This window comes from Mya arenaria, chromosome 14 (genome assembly GCF_026914265.1).
Source record: "Mya arenaria isolate MELC-2E11 chromosome 14, ASM2691426v1".
NCBI lineage: Eukaryota > Metazoa > Mollusca > Bivalvia > Myida > Myidae > Mya > Mya arenaria.
Window position 1 is genome coordinate 18603139 of NC_069135.1, and position 23276 is coordinate 18626414.

The window sequence follows — 23276 nt, forward strand, 5'->3', positions numbered from 1 at the left end:
GAAAAGGAAAAAAACAACAACAAAGGTATTCTATTGAATGTTACATTGATTATCGTGCTTGAGATTTTTACAGAATGAACAGTGGATCTAATACAGCAGATCTTTTAAAACACTGAAAATTGTTAAAAAAAATAAGTTGTGGAAACTATTTAAGGTACTGTACGTGTACTAGTTTGCTGTTTTACTGTTTAAAAAAGAAATGGTATTACTTTTTATTAGTCAGTCTAAGCTTTTTTTGATACTGATTCTAGTCTATTTAAACATATTCCAGTCCAATCTGTTATTTTACACTGTTCACTGTCGAGTCAGCAGGTAAGGTTTAAGTGTCCAAGCAGTGAACAGCGTAGACCATGGGTCTACACTGATCCCAAAGATCTGTACAATTCTGACAGCCTCTAAGAGTTAAATGGTTTAGTCATTGATTCTAGTCATTTATCAATCGAAGTATTGATTTATATAAAATTATGTTTTGTGGAGATTCTTGCCTGTTCTTGTTGTAACAGCATTTTATTTTATAATAGTTGTCATGTACATTTAATTGTAATATAACTTGATATTATTACACAGTCTATCTTAAATAGTCTGTGCAATAATATCATGTTTTTATTATTAGAAAATGTATGCATTTTGAAAGTTTTGTTTAAACATTTGCCAAAATAAATTGTCTAAATGTTCTTTGATTCACTCTTTCTGGGTTATATTTGCAAAGTCTCAAGATGAACTGCTTCCCTGGTGAACATACTGACAATGCTCAAATTGCACATAATGTTGCCACCGCTGAAGGTCGAACATGGCTTGCCCTTCAACAGGATGCATTATACAACTGAAATACATGTACCATGGCTAAAAATAACTGATAAACATGCTGTTTCTTTGTCAAGCTTCACTATATATAAATGTGAAAAAATCACTTAGTCTTGATTTATTACAATGATGATGTATTTTATGTTTTTGATGGCTGTCAGCTAGCAGTTTTATAGCTTATAAGTGGCAGAAAGATTGAATCTATATATCACACTGAATTCTTATTAAATAAATATTCACCTGAAAAAACTTGAATCTTGGATCATTCTGACATTAAAAAAAAAAAAAAAAAAAAAAAAAAAAAAAAAAAAATCCCTACCTACGACCCATCTTTTTTCAGCATGTTACAGGAAACAGACATATATTTTTTTTAGGCCTAAATAATGAAATTCATCACCAATCTGTTTTTTATCACAAAGTTCGCATTTTCTATCATTCAGTTCTATATTGTTCCAGCTTCCTACTTCAATTGGTACACAAAAACTTTAGCAGGTGTTTTAACTAATATTCTTCGAATTCAAAATTCTTTTTAAACAGTCTATAGCTACAGCATTTCTTGACGTATTTAAGTAGAATACCACTCGTTTTTGAAAAGATCAGATAATTTCATTTGACGGATCTTTTAAGCCATAATATGTTTGGGAACTCATGACTTTTCCAAATATTATTCATACCACATTTAATAAATATGTTTTGTATATGTTTTATCCATTGAAATTCATTGTTTCTAATTCTATTGTCATACATATAACTTAGCATAACATAATAAACAGATACTGAAGTTTTGTACAGTGTGGGGCTATAAGCTTTGACCAATAACTGATCATTTGAATATCAATATCTATTTGCAATGGCTTTACACCGTTTCGCCATATACCATACAGTTTGGTGTACTGCTTTTAATAGTAGTACATACTTCAAAAAATTCAACTGTACTTTTCTAAAATATGATTATTTCCGTAGCCCCACACTTCACATCCATATAATATAAATTGGTTTTACAATTTTCTTAAACAAATCAATCTGTAGATCAATAGATAGACATAATGTTTTTGCTTTTTTTAATAGACTAAACATGGCCTTTGTTGCTTGCTTTGCAATATGTTCTTTAGCTTTACAAAAAAAAAAACCCTTCTACCAAATATCACTCCTAGATATTTATATTCAGACACTACATCAATATTAGCATTACAAAGAGTGAACTCGTATCTAGGCAATCTACTGGAAAATAAGAATTTTGGTTTAATCTTTGATCATCGTCGTGTTTTGTAATAATCAAGCCATCAACAACTGTGCTATTTGAAAATAGTCATGTAGATCATTTACAAAAACGAAAACAATAAGGGGGATAACTTTCTCCTTGTCTGACCCCTATACAACATGGGAAGTAAGTCCGGCATGTTCCATTACTCGAACACAACTTTGGGCCTTTTCGTACATATTTTTTTACAACATTAAAAAACTTTCCATGAATACAATAGTTCTCTAATTTTAACCATAGCAAACTTCTATTAATAGAATCAAATGCAGCTTTCAGATCTATGCACGCACAGAATAGCTTTTTGCGTGAGACATGCAGATAATCTATAAGCATTTTTAATACGAACAAATTATCAACTGTCGAGAACGTAGGTCTGAAACCAGCTTGAAATTTACTTATCAGATATCATGTTTTTCAACAAATTTCAAAGTCTATTATATTAAGTATCAATGTAAATAACTTTCCGAAGATGTGCGTGAAGTTAGCAGCACAACAGCATAGCAGCAAGCTGCCAGCAGCAAGTTGATATGCTGCTGGCAGCTAGCTGCTGGCAGCTAGCTGCATTTTTTAAATATGAATATAATGATTATATGAACTATATACTACTTTAGTTAATCATTGTATGCTTTCCAGCTGTTTATAGGAATATAAATAGTGGTAAGAAAAAATGAGATTTTACTGTTTTAGCTTAATGTTTGGTAAACTTTTGATTACTTCGGGTCTTTTTGATAAGCGGTCCACCAACACAGTTATTTTCTTGCGAAAGAACAATTTCTCGACCAACGGGACCTACCAACTAAACGTAATCTTTATTGATAGTGGAAACTACAATGCCTAAGATTTGACTATCTTACGAGTAGGTATGATAAATGTTCAAATACCATGCGGACGAAAAGTGCAGGGATGAACTAGGCCACGAGCCCTACAATGTGTGCTATTTCGATAGTTGGAGCTTTGTCCTGAGTAGGCGAAAATAGAGCTCGAAAATCGAAATTTGCTGCTGTAAAAGCCATTTTGGGGACGCACTGACCCGAAAATTCGAGTAAGGGGACCATAACGAAAAGTGCAGGATGAACTAGGCCACGAGCCCTACAATGTGTGCTATTTCGATAGTTGGAGCTTTTGTCCTGAGTAGGCGAAAATAGAGCTCGAAAATCGAAATTTGCTGCTGTAAAAGCCATTTTGGGGACGCACTGACCCGAAAATTCGAGTAAGGGGACCATAACGAAAAGTGCAGGGATGAACTAGGCCACGAGCCCTACAATGTGTGCTATTTCGATAGTTGGAGCTTTTGTCCTGAGTAGGCGAAAATAGAGCTCGAAAATCGAAATTTGCTGCTGTAAAAGCCATTTTGGGGACGCACTGACCCGAAAATTCGAGTAAGGGGACCATAACGAAAAGTGCAGGGATGAACTAGGCCACGAGCCCTACAATGTGTGCTATTTCGATAGTTGGAGCTTTTGTCCTGAGTAGGCGAAAATAGAGCTCGAAAATCGAAATTTGCTGCTGTAAAAGCCATTTTGGGGACGCACTGACCCGAAAATTCGAGTAAGGGGACCATAACGAAAAGTGCAGGGATGAACTAGGCCACGAGCCCTACAATGTGTGCTATTTCGATAGTTGGAGCTTTTGTCCTGAGTAGGCGAAAATAGAGCTCGAAAATCGAAATTTGCTGCTGTAAAAGCCATTTTGGGGACGCACTGACCCGAAATTCGAGTAAGGGGACCATAACGAAAAGTGCAGGGATGAACTAGGCCACGAGCCCTACAATGTGTGCTATTTCGATAGTTGGAGCTTTTGTCCTGAGTAGGCGAAAATAGAGCTCGAAAATCGAAATTTGCTGCTGTAAAAGCCATTTTGGGGACGCACTGACCCGAAAATTCGAGTAAGGGGACCATAACGAAAAGTGCAGGGATGAACTAGGCCACGAGCCCTACAATGTGTGCTATTTCGATAGTTGGAGCTTTTGTCCTGAGTAGGCGAAAATAGAGCTCGAAAATCGAAATTTGCTGCTGTAAAAGCCATTTTGGGGACGCACTGACCCGAAAATTCGAGTAAGGGGACCATAACGAAAAGTGCAGGGATGAACTAGGCCACGAGCCCTACAATGTGTGCTATTTCGATAGTTGGAGCTTTTGTCCTGAGTAGGCGAAAATAGAGCTCGAAAATCGAAATTTGCTGCTGTAAAAGCCATTTTGGGGACGCACTGACCCGAAAATTCGAGTAAGGGGACCATAACGAAAAGTGCAGGGATGAACTAGGCCACGAGCCCTACAATGTGTGCTATTTCGATAGTTGGAGCTTTTGTCCTGAGTAGGCGAAAATAGAGCTCGAAAATCGAAATTTGCTGCTGTAAAAGCCATTTTGGGGACGCACTGACCCGAAAATTCGAGTAAGGGGACCATAACGAAAAGTGCAGGGATGAACTAGGCCACGAGCCCTACAATGTGTGCTATTTCGATAGTTGGAGCTTTTGTCCTGAGTAGGCGAAAATAGAGCTCGAAAATCGAAATTTGCTGCTGTAAAAGCCATTTTGGGGACGCACTGACCCGAAAATTCGAGTAAGGGGACCATAACGAAAAGTGCAGGGATGAACTAGGCCACGAGCCCTACAATGTGTGCTATTTCGATAGTTGGAGCTTTTGTCCTGAGTAGGCGAAAATAGAGCTCGAAAATCGAAATTTGCTGCTGTAAAAGCCATTTTGGGGACGCACTGACCCGAAAATTCGAGTAAGGGGACCATAACGAAAAGTGCAGGGATGAACTAGGCCACGAGCCCTACAATGTGTGCTATTTCGATAGTTGGAGCTTTTGTCCTGAGTAGGCGAAAATAGAGCTCGAAAATCGAAATTTGCTGCTGTAAAAGCCATTTTGGGGACGCACTGACCCGAAAATTCGAGTAAGGGGACCATAACGAAAAGTGCAGGGATGAACTAGGCCACGAGCCCTACAATGTGTGCTATTTCGATAGTTGGAGCTTTTGTCCTGAGTAGGCGAAAATAGAGCTCGAAAATCGAAATTTGCTGCTGTAAAAGCCATTTTGGGGACGCACTGACCCGAAAATTCGAGTAAGGGGACCATAACGAAAAGTGCAGGGATGAACTAGGCCACGAGCCCTACAATGTGTGCTATTTCGATAGTTGGAGCTTTTGTCCTGAGTAGGCGAAAATAGAGCTCGAAAATCGAAATTTGCTGCTGTAAAAGCCATTTTGGGACGCACTGACCCGAAAATTCGAGTAAGGGGACCATAACGAAAAGTGCAGGGATGAACTAGGCCACGAGCCCTACAATGTGTGCTATTTCGATAGTTGGAGCTTTTGTCCTGAGTAGGCGAAAATAGAGCTCGAAAATCGAAATTTGCTGCTGTAAAAGCCATTTTGGGGACGCACTGACCGAAAATTCGAGTAAGGGGACCATAACGAAAAGTGCAGGGATGAACTAGGCCACGAGCCCTACAATGTGTGCTATTTCGATAGTTGGAGCTTTTGTCCTGAGTAGGCGAAAATAGAGCTCGAAAATCGAAATTTGCTGCTGTAAAAGCCATTTTGGGGACGCACTGACCCGAAAATTCGAGTAAGGGGACCATAACGAAAAGTGCAGGGATGAACTAGGCCACGAGCCCTACAATGTGCTATTTCGATAGTTGGAGCTTTTGTCCTGAGTAGGCGAAAATAGAGCTCGAAAATCGAAATTTGCTGCTGTAAAAGCCATTTTGGGGACGCACTGACCCGAAAATTCGAGTAAGGGGACCATAACGAAAAGTGCAGGGATGAACTAGGCCACGAGCCCTACAATGTGTGCTATTTCGATAGTTGGAGCTTTTGTCCTGAGTAGGCGAAAATAGAGCTCGAAAATCGAAATTTGCTGCTGTAAAAGCCATTTTGGGGACGCACTGACCCGAAAATTCGAGTAAGGGGACCATAACGAAAAGTGCAGGGATGAACTAGGCCACGAGCCCTACAATGTGTGCTATTTCGATAGTTGGAGCTTTTGTCCTGAGTAGGCGAAAATAGAGCTCGAAAATCGAAATTTGCTGCTGTAAAAGCCATTTTGGGGACGCACTGACCCGAAAATTCGAGTAAGGGGACCATAACGAAAAGTGCAGGGATGAACTAGGCCACGAGCCCTACAATGTGTGCTATTTCGATAGTTGGAGCTTTTGTCCTGAGTAGGCGAAAATAGAGCTCGAAAATCGAAATTTGCTGCTGTAAAAGCCATTTTGGGGACGCACTGACCCGAAAATCTCGAGTAAGGGGACCATAACGAAAAGTGCAGGGATGAACTAGGCCACGAGCCCTACAATGTGTGCTATTTCGATAGTTGGAGCTTTTGTCCTGAGTAGGCGAAAATAGAGCTCGAAAATCGAAATTTGCTGCTGTAAAAGCCATTTTGGGGACGCACTGACCCGAAAATTCGAGTAAGGGGACCATAACGAAAAGTGCAGGGATGAACTAGGCCACGAGCCCTACAATGTGTGCTATTTCGATAGTTGGAGCTTTTGTCCTGAGTAGGCGAAAATAGAGCTCGAAAATCGAAATTTGCTGCTGTAAAAGCCATTTTGGGGACGCACTGACCCGAAAATTCGAGTAAGGGGACCATAACGAAAAGTGCAGGGATGAACTAGGCCACGAGCCCTACAATGTGTGCTATTTCGATAGTTGGAGCTTTTGTCCTGAGTAGGCGAAAATAGAGCTCGAAAATCGAAATTTGCTGCTGTAAAAGCCATTTTGGGGACGCACTGACCCGAAAATTCGAGTAAGGGGACCATAACGAAAAGTGCAGGGATGAACTAGGCCACGAGCCCTACAATGTGTGCTATTTCGATAGTTGGAGCTTTTGTCCTGAGTAGGCGAAAATAGAGCTCGAAAATCGAAATTTGCTGCTGTAAAAGCCATTTTGGGGACGCACTGACCCGAAAATTCGAGTAAGGGGACCATAACGAAAAGTGCAGGGATGAACTAGGCCACGAGCCCTACAATGTGTGCTATTTCGATAGTTGGAGCTTTTGTCCTGAGTAGGCGAAAATAGAGCTCGAAAATCGAAATTTGCTGCTGTAAAAGCCATTTTGGGGACGCACTGACCCGAAAATTCGAGTAAGGGGACCATAACGAAAAGTGCAGGGATGAACTAGGCCACGAGCCCTACAATGTGTGCTATTTCGATAGTTGGAGCTTTTGTCCTGAGTAGGCGAAAATAGAGCTCGAAAATCGAAATTTGCTGCTGTAAAAGCCATTTTGGGGACGCACTGACCCGAAAATTCGAGTAAGGGGACCATAACGAAAAGTGCAGGGATGAACTAGGCCACGAGCCCTACAATGTGTGCTATTTCGATAGTTGGAGCTTTTGTCCTGAGTAGGCGAAAATAGAGCTCGAAAATCGAAATTTGCTGCTGTAAAAGCCATTTTGGGGACGCACTGACCCGAAAATTCGAGTAAGGGGACCATAACGAAAAGTGCAGGGATGAACTAGGCCACGAGCCCTACAATGTGTGCTATTTCGATAGTTGGAGCTTTTGTCCTGAGTAGGCGAAAATAGAGCTCGAAAATCGAAATTTGCTGCTGTAAAAGCCATTTTGGGGACGCACTGACCCGAAAATTCGTAAGGGGACCATAACGAAAAGTGCAGGGATGAACTAGGCCACGAGCCCTACAATGTGTGCTATTTCGATAGTTGGAGCTTTTGTCCTGAGTAGGCGAAAATAGAGCTCGAAAATCGAAATTTGCTGCTGTAAAAGCCATTTTGGGGACGCACTGACCCGAAAATTCGAGTAAGGGGACCATAACGAAAAGTGCAGGGATGAACTAGGCCACGAGCCCTACAATGTGTGCTATTTCGATAGTTGGAGCTTTTGTCCTGAGTAGGCGAAAATAGAGCTCGAAAATCGAAATTTGCTGCTGTAAAAGCCATTTTGGGGACGCACTGACCCGAAAATTCGAGTAAGGGGACCATAACGAAAAGTGCAGGGATGAACTAGGCCACGAGCCCTACAATGTGTGCTATTTCGATAGTTGGAGCTTTTGTCCTGAGTAGGCGAAAATAGAGCTCGAAAATCGAAATTTGCTGCTGTAAAAGCCATTTTGGGGACGCACTGACCCGAAAATTCGAGTAAGGGGACCATAACGAAAAGTGCAGGGATGAACTAGGCCACGAGCCCTACAATGTGTGCTATTTCGATAGTTGGAGCTTTTGTCCTGAGTAGGCGAAAATAGAGCTCGAAAATCGAAATTTGCTGCTGTAAAAGCCATTTTGGGGACGCACTGACCCGAAAATTCGAGTAAGGGGACCATAACGAAAAGTGCAGGGATGAACTAGGCCACGAGCCCTACAATGTGTGCTATTTCGATAGTTGGAGCTTTTGTCCTGAGTAGGCGAAAATAGAGCTCGAAAATCGAAATTTGCTGCTGTAAAAGCCATTTTGGGGACGCACTGACCCGAAAATTCGAGTAAGGGGACCATAACGAAAAGTGCAGGGATGAACTAGGCCACGAGCCCTACAATGTGTGCTATTTCGATAGTTGGAGCTTTTGTCCTGAGTAGGCGAAAATAGAGCTCGAAAATCGAAATTTGCTGCTGTAAAAGCCATTTTGGGGACGCACTGACCCGAAAATTCGAGTAAGGGGACCATAACGAAAAGTGCAGGGATGAACTAGGCCACGAGCCCTACAATGTGTGCTATTTCGATAGTTGGAGCTTTTGTCCTGAGTAGGCGAAAATAGAGCTCGAAAATCGAAATTTGCTGCTGTAAAAGCCATTTTGGGGACGCACTGACCCGAAAATTCGAGTAAGGGGACCATAACGAAAAGTGCAGGGATGATGACTAGGCCACGAGCCCTACAATGTGTGCTATTTCGATAGTTGGAGCTTTTGTCCTGAGTAGGCGAAAATAGAGCTCGAAAATCGAAATTTGCTGCTGTAAAAGCCATTTTGGGGACGCACTGACCCGAAAATTCGAGTAAGGGGACCATAACGAAAAGTGCAGGGATGAACTAGGCCACGAGCCCTACAATGTGTGCTATTTCGATAGTTGGAGCTTTTGTCCTGAGTAGGCGAAAATAGAGCTCGAAAATCGAAATTTGCTGCTGTAAAAGCCATTTTGGGGACGCACTGACCCGAAAATTCGAGTAAGGGGACCATAACGAAAAGTGCAGGGATGAACTAGGCCACGAGCCCTACAATGTGTGCTATTTCGATAGTTGGAGCTTTTGTCCTGAGTAGGCGAAAATAGAGCTCGAAAATCGAAATTTGCTGCTGTAAAAGCCATTTTGGGACGCACTGACCCGAAAATTCGAGTAAGGGGACCATAACGAAAAGTGCAGGGATGAACTAGGCCACGAGCCCTACAATGTGTGCTATTTCGATAGTTGGAGCTTTTGTCCTGAGTAGGCGAAAATAGAGCTCGAAAATCGAAATTTGCTGCTGTAAAAGCCATTTTGGGGACGCACTGACCCGAAAATTCGAGTAAGGGGACCATAACGAAAAGTGCAGGGATGAACTAGGCCACGAGCCCTACAATGTGTGCTATTTCGATAGTTGGAGCTTTTGTCCTGAGTAGGCGAAAATAGAGCTCGAAAATCGAAATTTGCTGCTGTAAAAGCCATTTTGGGGACGCACTGACCCGAAAATTCGAGTAAGGGGACCATAACGAAAAGTGCAGGGATGAACTAGGCCACGAGCCCTACAATGTGTGCTATTTCGATAGTTGGAGCTTTTGTCCTGAGTAGGCGAAAATAGAGCTCGAAAATCGAAATTTGCTGCTGTAAAAGCCATTTTGGGGACGCACTGACCCGAAAATTCGAGTAAGGGGACCATAACGAAAAGTGCAGGGATGAACTAGGCCACGAGCCCTACAATGTGTGCTATTTCGATAGTTGGAGCTTTTGTCCTGAGTAGGCGAAAATAGAGCTCGAAAATCGAAATTTGCTGCTGTAAAAGCCATTTTGGGGACGCACTGACCCGAAAATTCGAGTAAGGGGACCATAACGAAAAGTGCAGGGATGAACTAGGCCACGAGCCCTACAATGTGTGCTATTTCGATAGTTGGAGCTTTTGTCCTGAGTAGGCGAAAATAGAGCTCGAAAATCGAAATTTGCTGCTGTAAAAGCCATTTTGGGGACGCACTGACCCGAAAATTCGAGTAAGGGGACCATAACGAAAAGTGCAGGGATGAACTAGGCCACGAGCCCTACAATGTGTGCTATTTCGATAGTTGGAGCTTTTGTCCTGAGTAGGCGAAAATAGAGCTCGAAAATCGAAATTTGCTGCTGTAAAAGCCATTTTGGGACGCACTGACCCGAAAATTCGAGTAAGGGGACCATAACGAAAAGTGCAGGGATGAACTAGGCCACGAGCCCTACAATGTGTGCTATTTCGATAGTTGGAGCTTTTGTCCTGAGTAGGCGAAAATAGAGCTCGAAAATCGAAATTTGCTGCTGTAAAAGCCATTTTGGGGACGCACTGACCCGAAAATTCGAGTAAGGGGACCATAACGAAAAGTGCAGGGATGAACTAGGCCACGAGCCCTACAATGTGTGCTATTTCGATAGTTGGAGCTTTTGTCCTGAGTAGGCGAAAATAGAGCTCGAAAATCGAAATTTGCTGCTGTAAAAGCCATTTTGGGGACGCACTGACCCGAAAATTCGAGTAAGGGGACCATAACGAAAAGTGCAGGGATGAACTAGGCCACGAGCCCTACAATGTGTGCTATTTCGATAGTTGGAGCTTTTGTCCTGAGTAGGCGAAAATAGAGCTCGAAAATCGAAATTTGCTGCTGTAAAAGCCATTTTGGGACGCACTGACCCGAAAATTCGAGTAAGGGGACCATAACGAAAAGTGCAGGGATGAACTAGGCCACGAGCCCTACAATGTGTGCTATTTCGATAGTTGGAGCTTTTGTCCTGAGTAGGCGAAAATAGAGCTCGAAAATCGAAATTTGCTGCTGTAAAAGCCATTTTGGGGACGCACTGACCCGAAAATTCGAGTAAGGGGACCATAACGAAAAGTGCAGGGATGAACTAGGCCACGAGCCCTACAATGTGTGCTATTTCGATAGTTGGAGCTTTTGTCCTGAGTAGGCGAAAATAGAGCTCGAAAATCGAAATTTGCTGCTGTAAAAGCCATTTTGGGGACGCACTGACCCGAAAATTCGAGTAAGGGGACCATAACGAAAAGTGCAGGGATGAACTAGGCCACGAGCCCTACAATGTGTGCTATTTCGATAGTTGGAGCTTTTGTCCTGAGTAGGCGAAAATAGAGCTCGAAAATCGAAATTTGCTGCTGTAAAAGCCATTTTGGGACGCACTGACCCGAAAATTCGAGTAAGGGGACCATAACGAAAAGTGCAGGGATGAACTAGGCCACGAGCCCTACAATGTGTGCTATTTCGATAGTTGGAGCTTTTGTCCTGAGTAGGCGAAAATAGAGCTCGAAAATCGAAATTTGCTGCTGTAAAAGCCATTTTGGGGACGCACTGACCCGAAAATTCGAGTAAGGGGACCATAACGAAAAGTGCAGGGATGAACTAGGCCACGAGCCCTACAATGTGTGCTATTTCGATAGTTGGAGCTTTTGTCCTGAGTAGGCGAAAATAGAGCTCGAAAATCGAAATTTGCTGCTGTAAAAGCCATTTTGGGGACGCACTGACCCGAAAATTCGAGTAAGGGGACCATAACGAAAAGTGCAGGGATGAACTAGGCCACGAGCCCTACAATGTGTGCTATTTCGATAGTTGGAGCTTTTGTCCTGAGTAGGCGAAAATAGAGCTCGAAAATCGAAATTTGCTGCTGTAAAAGCCATTTTGGGGACGCACTGACCCGAAAATTCGAGTAAGGGGACCATAACGAAAAGTGCAGGGATGAACTAGGCCACGAGCCCTACAATGTGTGCTATTTCGATAGTTGGAGCTTTTGTCCTGAGTAGGCGAAAATAGAGCTCGAAAATCGAAATTTGCTGCTGTAAAAGCCATTTTGGGGACGCACTGACCCGAAAATTCGAGTAAGGGGACCATAACGAAAAGTGCAGGGATGAACTAGGCCACGAGCCCTACAATGTGTGCTATTTCGATAGTTGGAGCTTTTGTCCTGAGTAGGCGAAAATAGAGCTCGAAAATCGAAATTTGCTGCTGTAAAAGCCATTTTGGGGACGCACTGACCCGAAAATTCGAGTAAGGGGACCATAACGAAAAGTGCAGGGATGAACTAGGCCACGAGCCCTACAATGTGTGCTATTTCGATAGTTGGAGCTTTTGTCCTGAGTAGGCGAAAATAGAGCTCGAAAATCGAAATTTGCTGCTGTAAAAGCCATTTTGGGGACGCACTGACCCGAAAATTCGAGTAAGGGGACCATAACGAAAAGTGCAGGGATGAACTAGGCCACGAGCCCTACAATGTGTGCTATTTCGATAGTTGGAGCTTTTGTCCTGAGTAGGCGAAAATAGAGCTCGAAAATCGAAATTTGCTGCTGTAAAAGCCATTTTGGGGACGCACTGACCCGAAAATTCGAGTAAGGGGACCATAACGAAAAGTGCAGGGATGAACTAGGCCACGAGCCCTACAATGTGTGCTATTTCGATAGTTGGAGCTTTTGTCCTGAGTAGGCGAAAATAGAGCTCGAAAATCGAAATTTGCTGCTGTAAAAGCCATTTTGGGGACGCACTGACCCGAAAATTCGAGTAAGGGGACCATAACGAAAAGTGCAGGGATGAACTAGGCCACGAGCCCTACAATGTGTGCTATTTCGATAGTTGGAGCTTTTGTCCTGAGTAGGCGAAAATAGAGCTCGAAAATCGAAATTTGCTGCTGTAAAAGCCATTTTGGGGACGCACTGACCCGAAAATTCGAGTAAGGGGACCATAACGAAAAGTGCAGGGATGAACTAGGCCACGAGCCCTACAATGTGTGCTATTTCGATAGTTGGAGCTTTTGTCCTGAGTAGGCGAAAATAGAGCTCGAAAATCGAAATTTGCTGCTGTAAAAGCCATTTTGGGGACGCACTGACCCGAAAATTCGAGTAAGGGGACCATAACGAAAAGTGCAGGGATGAACTAGGCCACGAGCCCTACAATGTGTGCTATTTCGATAGTTGGAGCTTTTGTCCTGAGTAGGCGAAAATAGAGCTCGAAAATCGAAATTTGCTGCTGTAAAAGCCATTTTGGGGACGCACTGACCCGAAAATTCGAGTAAGGGGACCATAACGAAAAGTGCAGGGATGAACTAGGCCACGAGCCCTACAATGTGTGCTATTTCGATAGTTGGAGCTTTTGTCCTGAGTAGGCGAAAATAGAGCTCGAAAATCGAAATTTGCTGCTGTAAAAGCCATTTTGGGGACGCACTGACCCGAAAATTCGAGTAAGGGGACCATAACGAAAAGTGCAGGGATGAACTAGGCCACGAGCCCTACAATGTGTGCTATTTCGATAGTTGGAGCTTTTGTCCTGAGTAGGCGAAAATAGAGCTCGAAAATCGAAATTTGCTGCTGTAAAAGCCATTTTGGGGACGCACTGACCCGAAAATTCGAGTAAGGGGACCATAACGAAAAGTGCAGGGATGAACTAGGCCACGAGCCCTACAATGTGTGCTATTTCGATAGTTGGAGCTTTTGTCCTGAGTAGGCGAAAATAGAGCTCGAAAATCGAAATTTGCTGCTGTAAAAGCCATTTTGGGGACGCACTGACCCGAAAATTCGAGTAAGGGGACCATAACGAAAAGTGCAGGGATGAACTAGGCCACGAGCCCTACAATGTGTGCTATTTCGATAGTTGGAGCTTTTGTCCTGAGTAGGCGAAAATAGAGCTCGAAAATCGAAATTTGCTGCTGTAAAAGCCATTTTGGGGACGCACTGACCCGAAAATTCGAGTAAGGGGACCATAACGAAAAGTGCAGGGATGAACTAGGCCACGAGCCCTACAATGTGTGCTATTTCGATAGTTGGAGCTTTTGTCCTGAGTAGGCGAAAATAGAGCTCGAAAATCGAAATTTGCTGCTGTAAAAGCCATTTTGGGGACGCACTGACCCGAAAATTCGAGTAAGGGGACCATAACGAAAAGTGCAGGGATGAACTAGGCCACGAGCCCTACAATGTGTGCTATTTCGATAGTTGGAGCTTTTGTCCTGAGTAGGCGAAAATAGAGCTCGAAAATCGAAATTTGCTGCTGTAAAAGCCATTTTGGGGACGCACTGACCCGAAAATTCGAGTAAGGGGACCATAACGAAAAGTGCAGGGATGAACTAGGCCACGAGCCCTACAATGTGTGCTATTTCGATAGTTGGAGCTTTTGTCCTGAGTAGGCGAAAATAGAGCTCGAAAATCGAAATTTGCTGCTGTAAAAGCCATTTTGGGGACGCACTGACCCGAAAATTCGAGTAAGGGGACCATAACGAAAAGTGCAGGGATGAACTAGGCCACGAGCCCTACAATGTGTGCTATTTCGATAGTTGGAGCTTTTGTCCTGAGTAGGCGAAAATAGAGCTCGAAAATCGAAATTTGCTGCTGTAAAAGCCATTTTGGGGACGCACTGACCCGAAAATTCGAGTAAGGGGACCATAACGAAAAGTGCAGGGATGAACTAGGCCACGAGCCCTACAATGTGTGCTATTTCGATAGTTGGAGCTTTTGTCCTGAGTAGGCGAAAATAGAGCTCGAAAATCGAAATTTGCTGCTGTAAAAGCCATTTTGGGGACGCACTGACCCGAAAATTCGAGTAAGGGGACCATAACGAAAAGTGCAGGGATGAACTAGGCCACGAGCCCTACAATGTGTGCTATTTCGATAGTTGGAGCTTTTGTCCTGAGTAGGCGAAAATAGAGCTCGAAAATCGAAATTTGCTGCTGTAAAAGCCATTTTGGGGACGCACTGACCCGAAAATTCGAGTAAGGGGACCATAACGAAAAGTGCAGGGATGAACTAGGCCACGAGCCCTACAATGTGTGCTATTTCGATAGTTGGAGCTTTTGTCCTGAGTAGGCGAAAATAGAGCTCGAAAATCGAAATTTGCTGCTGTAAAAGCCATTTTGGGGACGCACTGACCCGAAAATTCGAGTAAGGGGACCATAACGAAAAGTGCAGGGATGAACTAGGCCACGAGCCCTACAATGTGTGCTATTTCGATAGTTGGAGCTTTTGTCCTGAGTAGGCGAAAATAGAGCTCGAAAATCGAAATTTGCTGCTGTAAAAGCCATTTTGGGGACGCACTGACCCGAAAATTCGAGTAAGGGGACCATAACGAAAAGTGCAGGGATGAACTAGGCCACGAGCCCTACAATGTGTGCTATTTCGATAGTTGGAGCTTTTGTCCTGAGTAGGCGAAAATAGAGCTCGAAAATCGAAATTTGCTGCTGTAAAAGCCATTTTGGGGACGCACTGACCCGAAAATTCGAGTAAGGGGACCATAACGAAAAGTGCAGGGATGAACTAGGCCACGAGCCCTACAATGTGTGCTATTTCGATAGTTGGAGCTTTTGTCCTGAGTAGGCGAAAATAGAGCTCGAAAATCGAAATTTGCTGCTGTAAAAGCCATTTTGGGGACGCACTGACCCGAAAATTCGAGTAAGGGGACCATAACGAAAAGTGCAGGGATGAACTAGGCCACGAGCCCTACAATGTGTGCTATTTCGATAGTTGGAGCTTTTGTCCTGAGTAGGCGAAAATAGAGCTCGAAAATCGAAATTTGCTGCTGTAAAAGCCATTTTGGGGACGCACTGACCCGAAAATTCGAGTAAGGGGACCATAACGAAAAGTGCAGGGATGAACTAGGCCACGAGCCCTACAATGTGTGCTATTTCGATAGTTGGAGCTTTTGTCCTGAGTAGGCGAAAATAGAGCTCGAAAATCGAAATTTGCTGCTGTAAAAGCCATTTTGGGGACGCACTGACCCGAAAATTCGAGTAAGGGGACCATAACGAAAAGTGCAGGGATGAACTAGGCCACGAGCCCTACAATGTGTGCTATTTCGATAGTTGGAGCTTTTGTCCTGAGTAGGCGAAAATAGAGCTCGAAAATCGAAATTTGCTGCTGTAAAAGCCATTTTGGGGACGCACTGACCCGAAAATTCGAGTAAGGGGACCATAACGAAAAGTGCAGGGATGAACTAGGCCACGAGCCCTACAATGTGTGCTATTTCGATAGTTGGAGCTTTTGTCCTGAGTAGGCGAAAATAGAGCTCGAAAATCGAAATTTGCTGCTGTAAAAGCCATTTTGGGGACGCACTGACCCGAAAATTCGAGTAAGGGGACCATAACGAAAAGTGCAGGGATGAACTAGGCCACGAGCCCTACAATGTGTGCTATTTCGATAGTTGGAGCTTTTGTCCTGAGTAGGCGAAAATAGAGCTCGAAAATCGAAATTTGCTGCTGTAAAAGCCATTTTGGGGACGCACTGACCCGAAAATTCGAGTAAGGGGACCATAACGAAAAGTGCAGGGATGAACTAGGCCACGAGCCCTACAATGTGTGCTATTTCGATAGTTGGAGCTTTTGTCCTGAGTAGGCGAAAATAGAGCTCGAAAATCGAAATTTGCTGCTGTAAAAGCCATTTTGGGGACGCACTGACCCGAAAATTCGAGTAAGGGGACCATAACGAAAAGTGCAGGGATGAACTAGGCCACGAGCCCTACAATGTGTGCTATTTCGATAGTTGGAGCTTTTGTCCTGAGTAGGCGAAAATAGAGCTCGAAAATCGAAATTTGCTGCTGTAAAAGCCATTTTGGGGACGCACTGACCCGAAAATTCGAGTAAGGGGACCATAACGAAAAGTGCAGGGATGAACTAGGCCACGAGCCCTACAATGTGTGCTATTTCGATAGTTGGAGCTTTTGTCCTGAGTAGGCGAAAATAGAGCTCGAAAATCGAAATTTGCTGCTGTAAAAGCCATTTTGGGGACGCACTGACCCGAAAATTCGAGTAAGGGGACCATAACGAAAAGTGCAGGGATGAACTAGGCCACGAGCCCTACAATGTGTGCTATTTCGATAGTTGGAGCTTTTGTCCTGAGTAGGCGAAAATAGAGCTCGAAAATCGAAATTTGCTGCTGTAAAAGCCATTTTGGGGACGCACTGACCCGAAAATTCGAGTAAGGGGACCATAACGAAAAGTGCAGGGATGAACTAGGCCACGAGCCCTACAATGTGTGCTATTTCGATAGTTGGAGCTTTTGTCCTGAGTAGGCGAAAATAGAGCTCGAAAATCGAAATTTGCTGCTGAAAAGCCATTTTGGGGACGCACTGACCCGAAAATTCGAGTAAGGGGACCATAACGAAAAGTGCAGGGATGAACTAGGCCACGAGCCCTACAATGTGTGCTATTTCGATAGTTGGAGCTTTTGTCCTGAGTAGGCGAAAATAGAGCTCGAAAATCGAAATTTGCTGCTGTAAAAGCCATTTTGGGGACGCACTGACCCGAAAATTCGAGTAAGGGGACCATAACGAAAAGTGCAGGGATGAACTAGGCCACGAGCCCTACAATGTGTGCTATTTCGATAGTTGGAGCTTTTGTCCTGAGTAGGCGAAAATAGAGCTCGAAAATCGAAATTTGCTGCTGTAAAAGCCATTTTGGGGACGCACTGACCCGAAAATTCGAGTAAGGGGACCATAACGAAAAGTGCAGGGATGAACTAGGCCACGAGCCCTACAATGTGTGCTATTTCGATAGTTGGAGCTTTTGTCCTGAGTAGGCGAAAATAGAGCTCGAAAATCGAAATTTGCTGCTGTAAAAGCCATTTTGGGGACGCACTGACCCGAAAATTCGAGTAAGGGGACCATAACGAAAAGTGCAGGGATGAACTAGGCCACGAGCCCTACAATGTGTGCTATTTCGATAGTTGGAGCTTTTGTCCTGAGTAGGCGAAAATAGAGCTCGAAAATCGAAATTTGCTGCTGTAAAAGCCATTTTGGGGACGCACTGACCCGAAAATTCGAGTAAGGGGACCATAACGAAAAGTGCAGGGATGAACTAGGCCACGAGCCCTACAATGTGTGCTATTTCGATAGTTGGAGCTTTTGTCCTGAGTAGGCGAAAATAGAGCTCGAAAATCGAAATTTGCTGCTGTAAAAGCCATTTTGGGGACGCACTGACCCGAAAATTCGAGTAAGGGGACCATAACGAAAAGTGCAGGGATGAACTAGGCCACGAGCCCTACAATGTGTGCTATTTCGATAGTTGGAGCTTTTGTCCTGAGTAGGCGAAAATAGAGCTCGAAAATCGAAATTTGCTGCTGTAAAAGCCATTTTGGGGACGCACTGACCCGAAAATTCGAGTAAGGGGACCATAACGAAAAGTGCAGGGATGAACTAGGCCACGAGCCCTACAATGTGTGCTATTTCGATAGTTGGAGCTTTTGTCCTGAGTAGGCGAAAATAGAGCTCGAAAATCGAAATTTGCTGCTGTAAAAGCCATTTTGGGGACGCACTGACCCGAAAATTCGAGTAAGGGGACCATAACGAAAAGTGCAGGGATGAACTAGGCCACGAGCCCTACAATGTGTGCTATTTCGATAGTTGGAGCTTTTGTCCTGAGTAGGCGAAAATAGAGCTCGAAAATCGAAATTTGCTGCTGTAAAAGCCATTTTGGGGACGCACTGACCCGAAAATTCGAGTAAGGGGACCATAACGAAAAGTGCAGGGATGAACTAGGCCACGAGCCCTACAATGTGTGCTATTTCGATAGTTGGAGCTTTTGTCCTGAGTAGGCGAAAATAGAGCTCGAAAATCGAAATTTGCTGCTGTAAAAGCCATTTTGGGGACGCACTGACCCGAAAATTCGAGTAAGGGGACCATAACGAAAAGTGCAGGGATGAACTAGGCCACGAGCCCTACAATGTGTGCTATTTCGATAGTTGGAGCTTTTGTCCTGAGTAGGCGAAAATAGAGCTCGAAAATCGAAATTTGCTGCTGTAAAAGCCATTTTGGGGACGCACTGACCCGAAAATTCGAGTAAGGGGACCATAACGAAAAGTGCAGGGATGAACTAGGCCACGAGCCCTACAATGTGTGCTATTTCGATAGTTGGAGCTTTTGTCCTGAGTAGGCGAAAATAGAGCTCGAAAATCGAAATTTGCTGCTGTAAAAGCCATTTTGGGGACGCACTGACCCGAAAATTCGAGTAAGGGGACCATAACGAAAAGTGCAGGGATGAACTAGGCCACGAGCCCTACAATGTGTGCTATTTCGATAGTTGGAGCTTTTGTCCTGAGTAGGCGAAAATAGAGCTCGAAAATCGAAATTTGCTGCTGTAAAAGCCATTTTGGGGACGCACTGACCCGAAAATTCGAGTAAGGGGACCATAACGAAAAGTGCAGGGATGAACTAGGCCACGAGCCCTACAATGTGTGCTATTTCGATAGTTGGAGCTTTTGTCCTGAGTAGGCGAAAATAGAGCTCGAAAATCGAAATTTGCTGCTGTAAAAGCCATTTTGGGGACGCACTGACCCGAAAATTCGAGTAAGGGGACCATAACGAAAAGTGCAGGGATGAACTAGGCCACGAGCCCTACAATGTGTGCTATTTCGATAGTTGGAGCTTTTGTCCTGAGTAGGCGAAAATAGAGCTCGAAAATCGAAATTTGCTGCTGTAAAAGCCATTTTGGGGACGCACTGACCCGAAAATTCGAGTAAGGGGACCATAACGAAAAGTGCAGGGATGAACTAGGCCACGAGCCCTACAATGTGTGCTATTTCGATAGTTGGAGCTTTTGTCCTGAGTAGGCGAAAATAGAGCTCGAAAATCGAAATTTGCTGCTGTAAAAGCCATTTTGGGGACGCACTGACCCGAAAATTCGAGTAAGGGGACCATAACGAAAAGTGCAGGGATGAACTAGGCCACGAGCCCTACAATGTGTGCTATTTCGATAGTTGGAGCTTTTGTCCTGAGTAGGCGAAAATAGAGCTCGAAAATCGAAATTTGCTGCTGTAAAAGCCATTTTGGGGACGCACTGACCCGAAAATTCGAGTAAGGGGACCATAACGAAAAGTGCAGGGATGAACTAGGCCACGAGCCCTACAATGTGTGCTATTTCGATAGTTGGAGCTTTTGTCCTGAGTAGGCGAAAATAGAGCTCGAAAATCGAAATTTGCTGCTGTAAAAGCCATTTTGGGGACGCACTGACCCGAAAATTCGAGTAAGGGGACCATAACGAAAAGTGCAGGGATGAACTAGGCCACGAGCCCTACAATGTGTGCTATTTCGATAGTTGGAGCTTTTGTCCTGAGTAGGCGAAAATAGAGCTCGAAAATCGAAATTTGCTGCTGTAAAAGCCATTTTGGGGACGCACTGACCCGAAAATTCGAGTAAGGGGACCATAACGAAAAGTGCAGGGATGAACTAGGCCACGAGCCCTACAATGTGTGCTATTTCGATAGTTGGAGCTTTTGTCCTGAGTAGGCGAAAATAGAGCTCGAAAATCGAAATTTGCTGCTGTAAAAGCCATTTTGGGGACGCACTGACCCGAAAATTCGAGTAAGGGGACCATAACGAAAAGTGCAGGGATGAACTAGGCCACGAGCCCTACAATGTGTGCTATTTCGATAGTTGGAGCTTTTGTCCTGAGTAGGCGAAAATAGAGCTCGAAAATCGAAATTTGCTGCTGTAAAAGCCATTTTGGGGACGCACTGACCCGAAAATTCGAGTAAGGGGACCATAACGAAAAGTGCAGGGATGAACTAGGCCACGAGCCCTACAATGTGTGCTATTTCGATAGTTGGAGCTTTTGTCCTGAGTAGGCGAAAATAGAGCTCGAAAATCGAAATTTGCTGCTGTAAAAGCCATTTTGGGGACGCACTGACCCGAAAATTCGAGTAAGGGGACCATAACGAAAAGTGCAGGGATGAACTAGGCCACGAGCCCTACAATGTGTGCTATTTCGATAGTTGGAGCTTTTGTCCTGAGTAGGCGAAAATAGAGCTCGAAAATCGAAATTTGCTGCTGTAAAAGCCATTTTGGGGACGCACTGACCCGAAAATTCGAGTAAGGGGACCATAACGAAAAGTGCAGGGATGAACTAGGCCACGAGCCCTACAATGTGTGCTATTTCGATAGTTGGAGCTTTTGTCCTGAGTAGGCGAAAATAGAGCTCGAAAATCGAAATTTGCTGCTGTAAAAGCCATTTTGGGGACGCACTGACCCGAAAATTCGAGTAAGGGGACCATAACGAAAAGTGCAGGGATGAACTAGGCCACGAGCCCTACAATGTGTGCTATTTCGATAGTTGGAGCTTTTGTCCTGAGTAGGCGAAAATAGAGCTCGAAAATCGAAATTTGCTGCTGTAAAAGCCATTTTGGGGACGCACTGACCCGAAAATTCGAGTAAGGGGACCATAACGAAAAGTGCAGGGATGAACTAGGCCACGAGCCCTACAATGTGTGCTATTTCGATAGTTGGAGCTTTTGTCCTGAGTAGGCGAAAATAGAGCTCGAAAATCGAAATTTGCTGCTGTAAAAGCCATTTTGGGGACGCACTGACCCGAAAATTCGAGTAAGGGGACCATAACGAAAAGTGCAGGGATGAACTAGGCCACGAGCCCTACAATGTGTGCTATTTCGATAGTTGGAGCTTTTGTCCTGAGTAGGCGAAAATAGAGCTCGAAAATCGAAATTTGCTGTAAAAGCCATTTTGGGACGCACTGACCCGAAAATTCGAGTAAGGGGACCATAACGAAAAGTGCAGGGATGAACTAGGCCACGAGCCCTACAATGTGTGCTATTTCGATAGTTGGAGCTTTTGTCCTGAGTAGGCGAAAATAGAGCTCGAAAATCGAAATTTGCTGCTGTAAAAGCCATTTTGGGGACGCACTGACCCGAAAATTCGAGTAAGGGGACCATAACGAAAAGTGCAGGGATGAACTAGGCCACGAGCCCTACAATGTGTGCTATTTCGATAGTTGGAGCTTTTGTCCTGAGTAGGCGAAAATAGAGCTCGAAAATCGAAATTTGCTGCTGTAAAAGCCATTTTGGGGACGCACTGACCCGAAAATTCGAGTAAGGGGACCATAACGAAAAGTGCAGGGATGAACTAGGCCACGAGCCCTACAATGTGTGCTATTTCGATAGTTGGAGCTTTTGTCCTGAGTAGGCGAAAATAGAGCTCGAAAATCGAAATTTGCTGCTGTAAAAGCCATTTTGGGGACGCACTGACCCGAAAATTCGAGTAAGGGGACCATAACGAAAAGTGCAGGGATGAACTAGGCCACGAGCCCTACAATGTGTGCTATTTCGATAGTTGGAGCTTTTGTCCTGAGTAGGCGAAAATAGAGCTCGAAAATCGAAATTTGCTGCTGTAAAAGCCATTTTGGGGACGCACTGACCCGAAAATTCGAGTAAGGGGACCATAACGAAAAGTGCAGGGATGAACTAGGCCACGAGCCCTACAATGTGTGCTATTTCGATAGTTGGAGCTTTTGTCCTGAGTAGGCGAAAATAGAGCTCGAAAATCGAAATTTGCTGCTGTAAAAGCCATTTTGGGGACGCACTGACCCGAAAATTCGAGTAAGGGGACCATAACGAAAAGTGCAGGGATGAACTAGGCCACGAGCCCTACAATGTGTGCTATTTCGATAGTTGGAGCTTTTGTCCTGAGTAGGCGAAAATAGAGCTCGAAAATCGAAATTTGCTGCTGTAAAAGCCATTTTGGGGACGCACTGACCCGAAAATTCGAGTAAGGGGACCATAACGAAAAGTGCAGGGATGAACTAGGCCACGAGCCCTACAATGTGTGCTATTTCGATAGTTGGAGCTTTTGTCCTGAGTAGGCGAAAATAGAGCTCGAAAATCGAAATTTGCTGCTGTAAAAGCCATTTTGGGGACGCACTGACCCGAAAATTCGAGTAAGGGGACCATAACGAAAAGTGCAGGGATGAACTAGGCCACGAGCCCTACAATGTGTGCTATTTCGATAGTTGGAGCTTTTGTCCTGAGTAGGCGAAAATAGAGCTCGAAAATCGAAATTTGCTGCTGTAAAAGCCATTTTGGGGACGCACTGACCCGAAAATTCGAGTAAGGGGACCATAACGAAAAGTGCAGGGATGAACTAGGCCACGAGCCCTACAATGTGTGCTATTTCGATAGTTGGAGCTTTTGTCCTGAGTAGGCGAAAATAGAGCTCGAAAATCGAAATTTGCTGCTGTAAAAGCCATTTTGGGGACGCACTGACCCGAAAATTCGAGTAAGGGGACCATAACGAAAAGTGCAGGGATGAACTAGGCCACGAGCCCTACAATGTGTGCTATTTCGATAG

General features: G+C 44.2%; 1 protein-coding gene across 1 annotated transcript in view; it reads left to right on the forward strand.

The window, feature by feature from the left end:
- Positions 1–23276, forward strand: part of LOC128215890 (uncharacterized) — a 199565-nt gene that overhangs the window by 102423 nt on the left and 73866 nt on the right.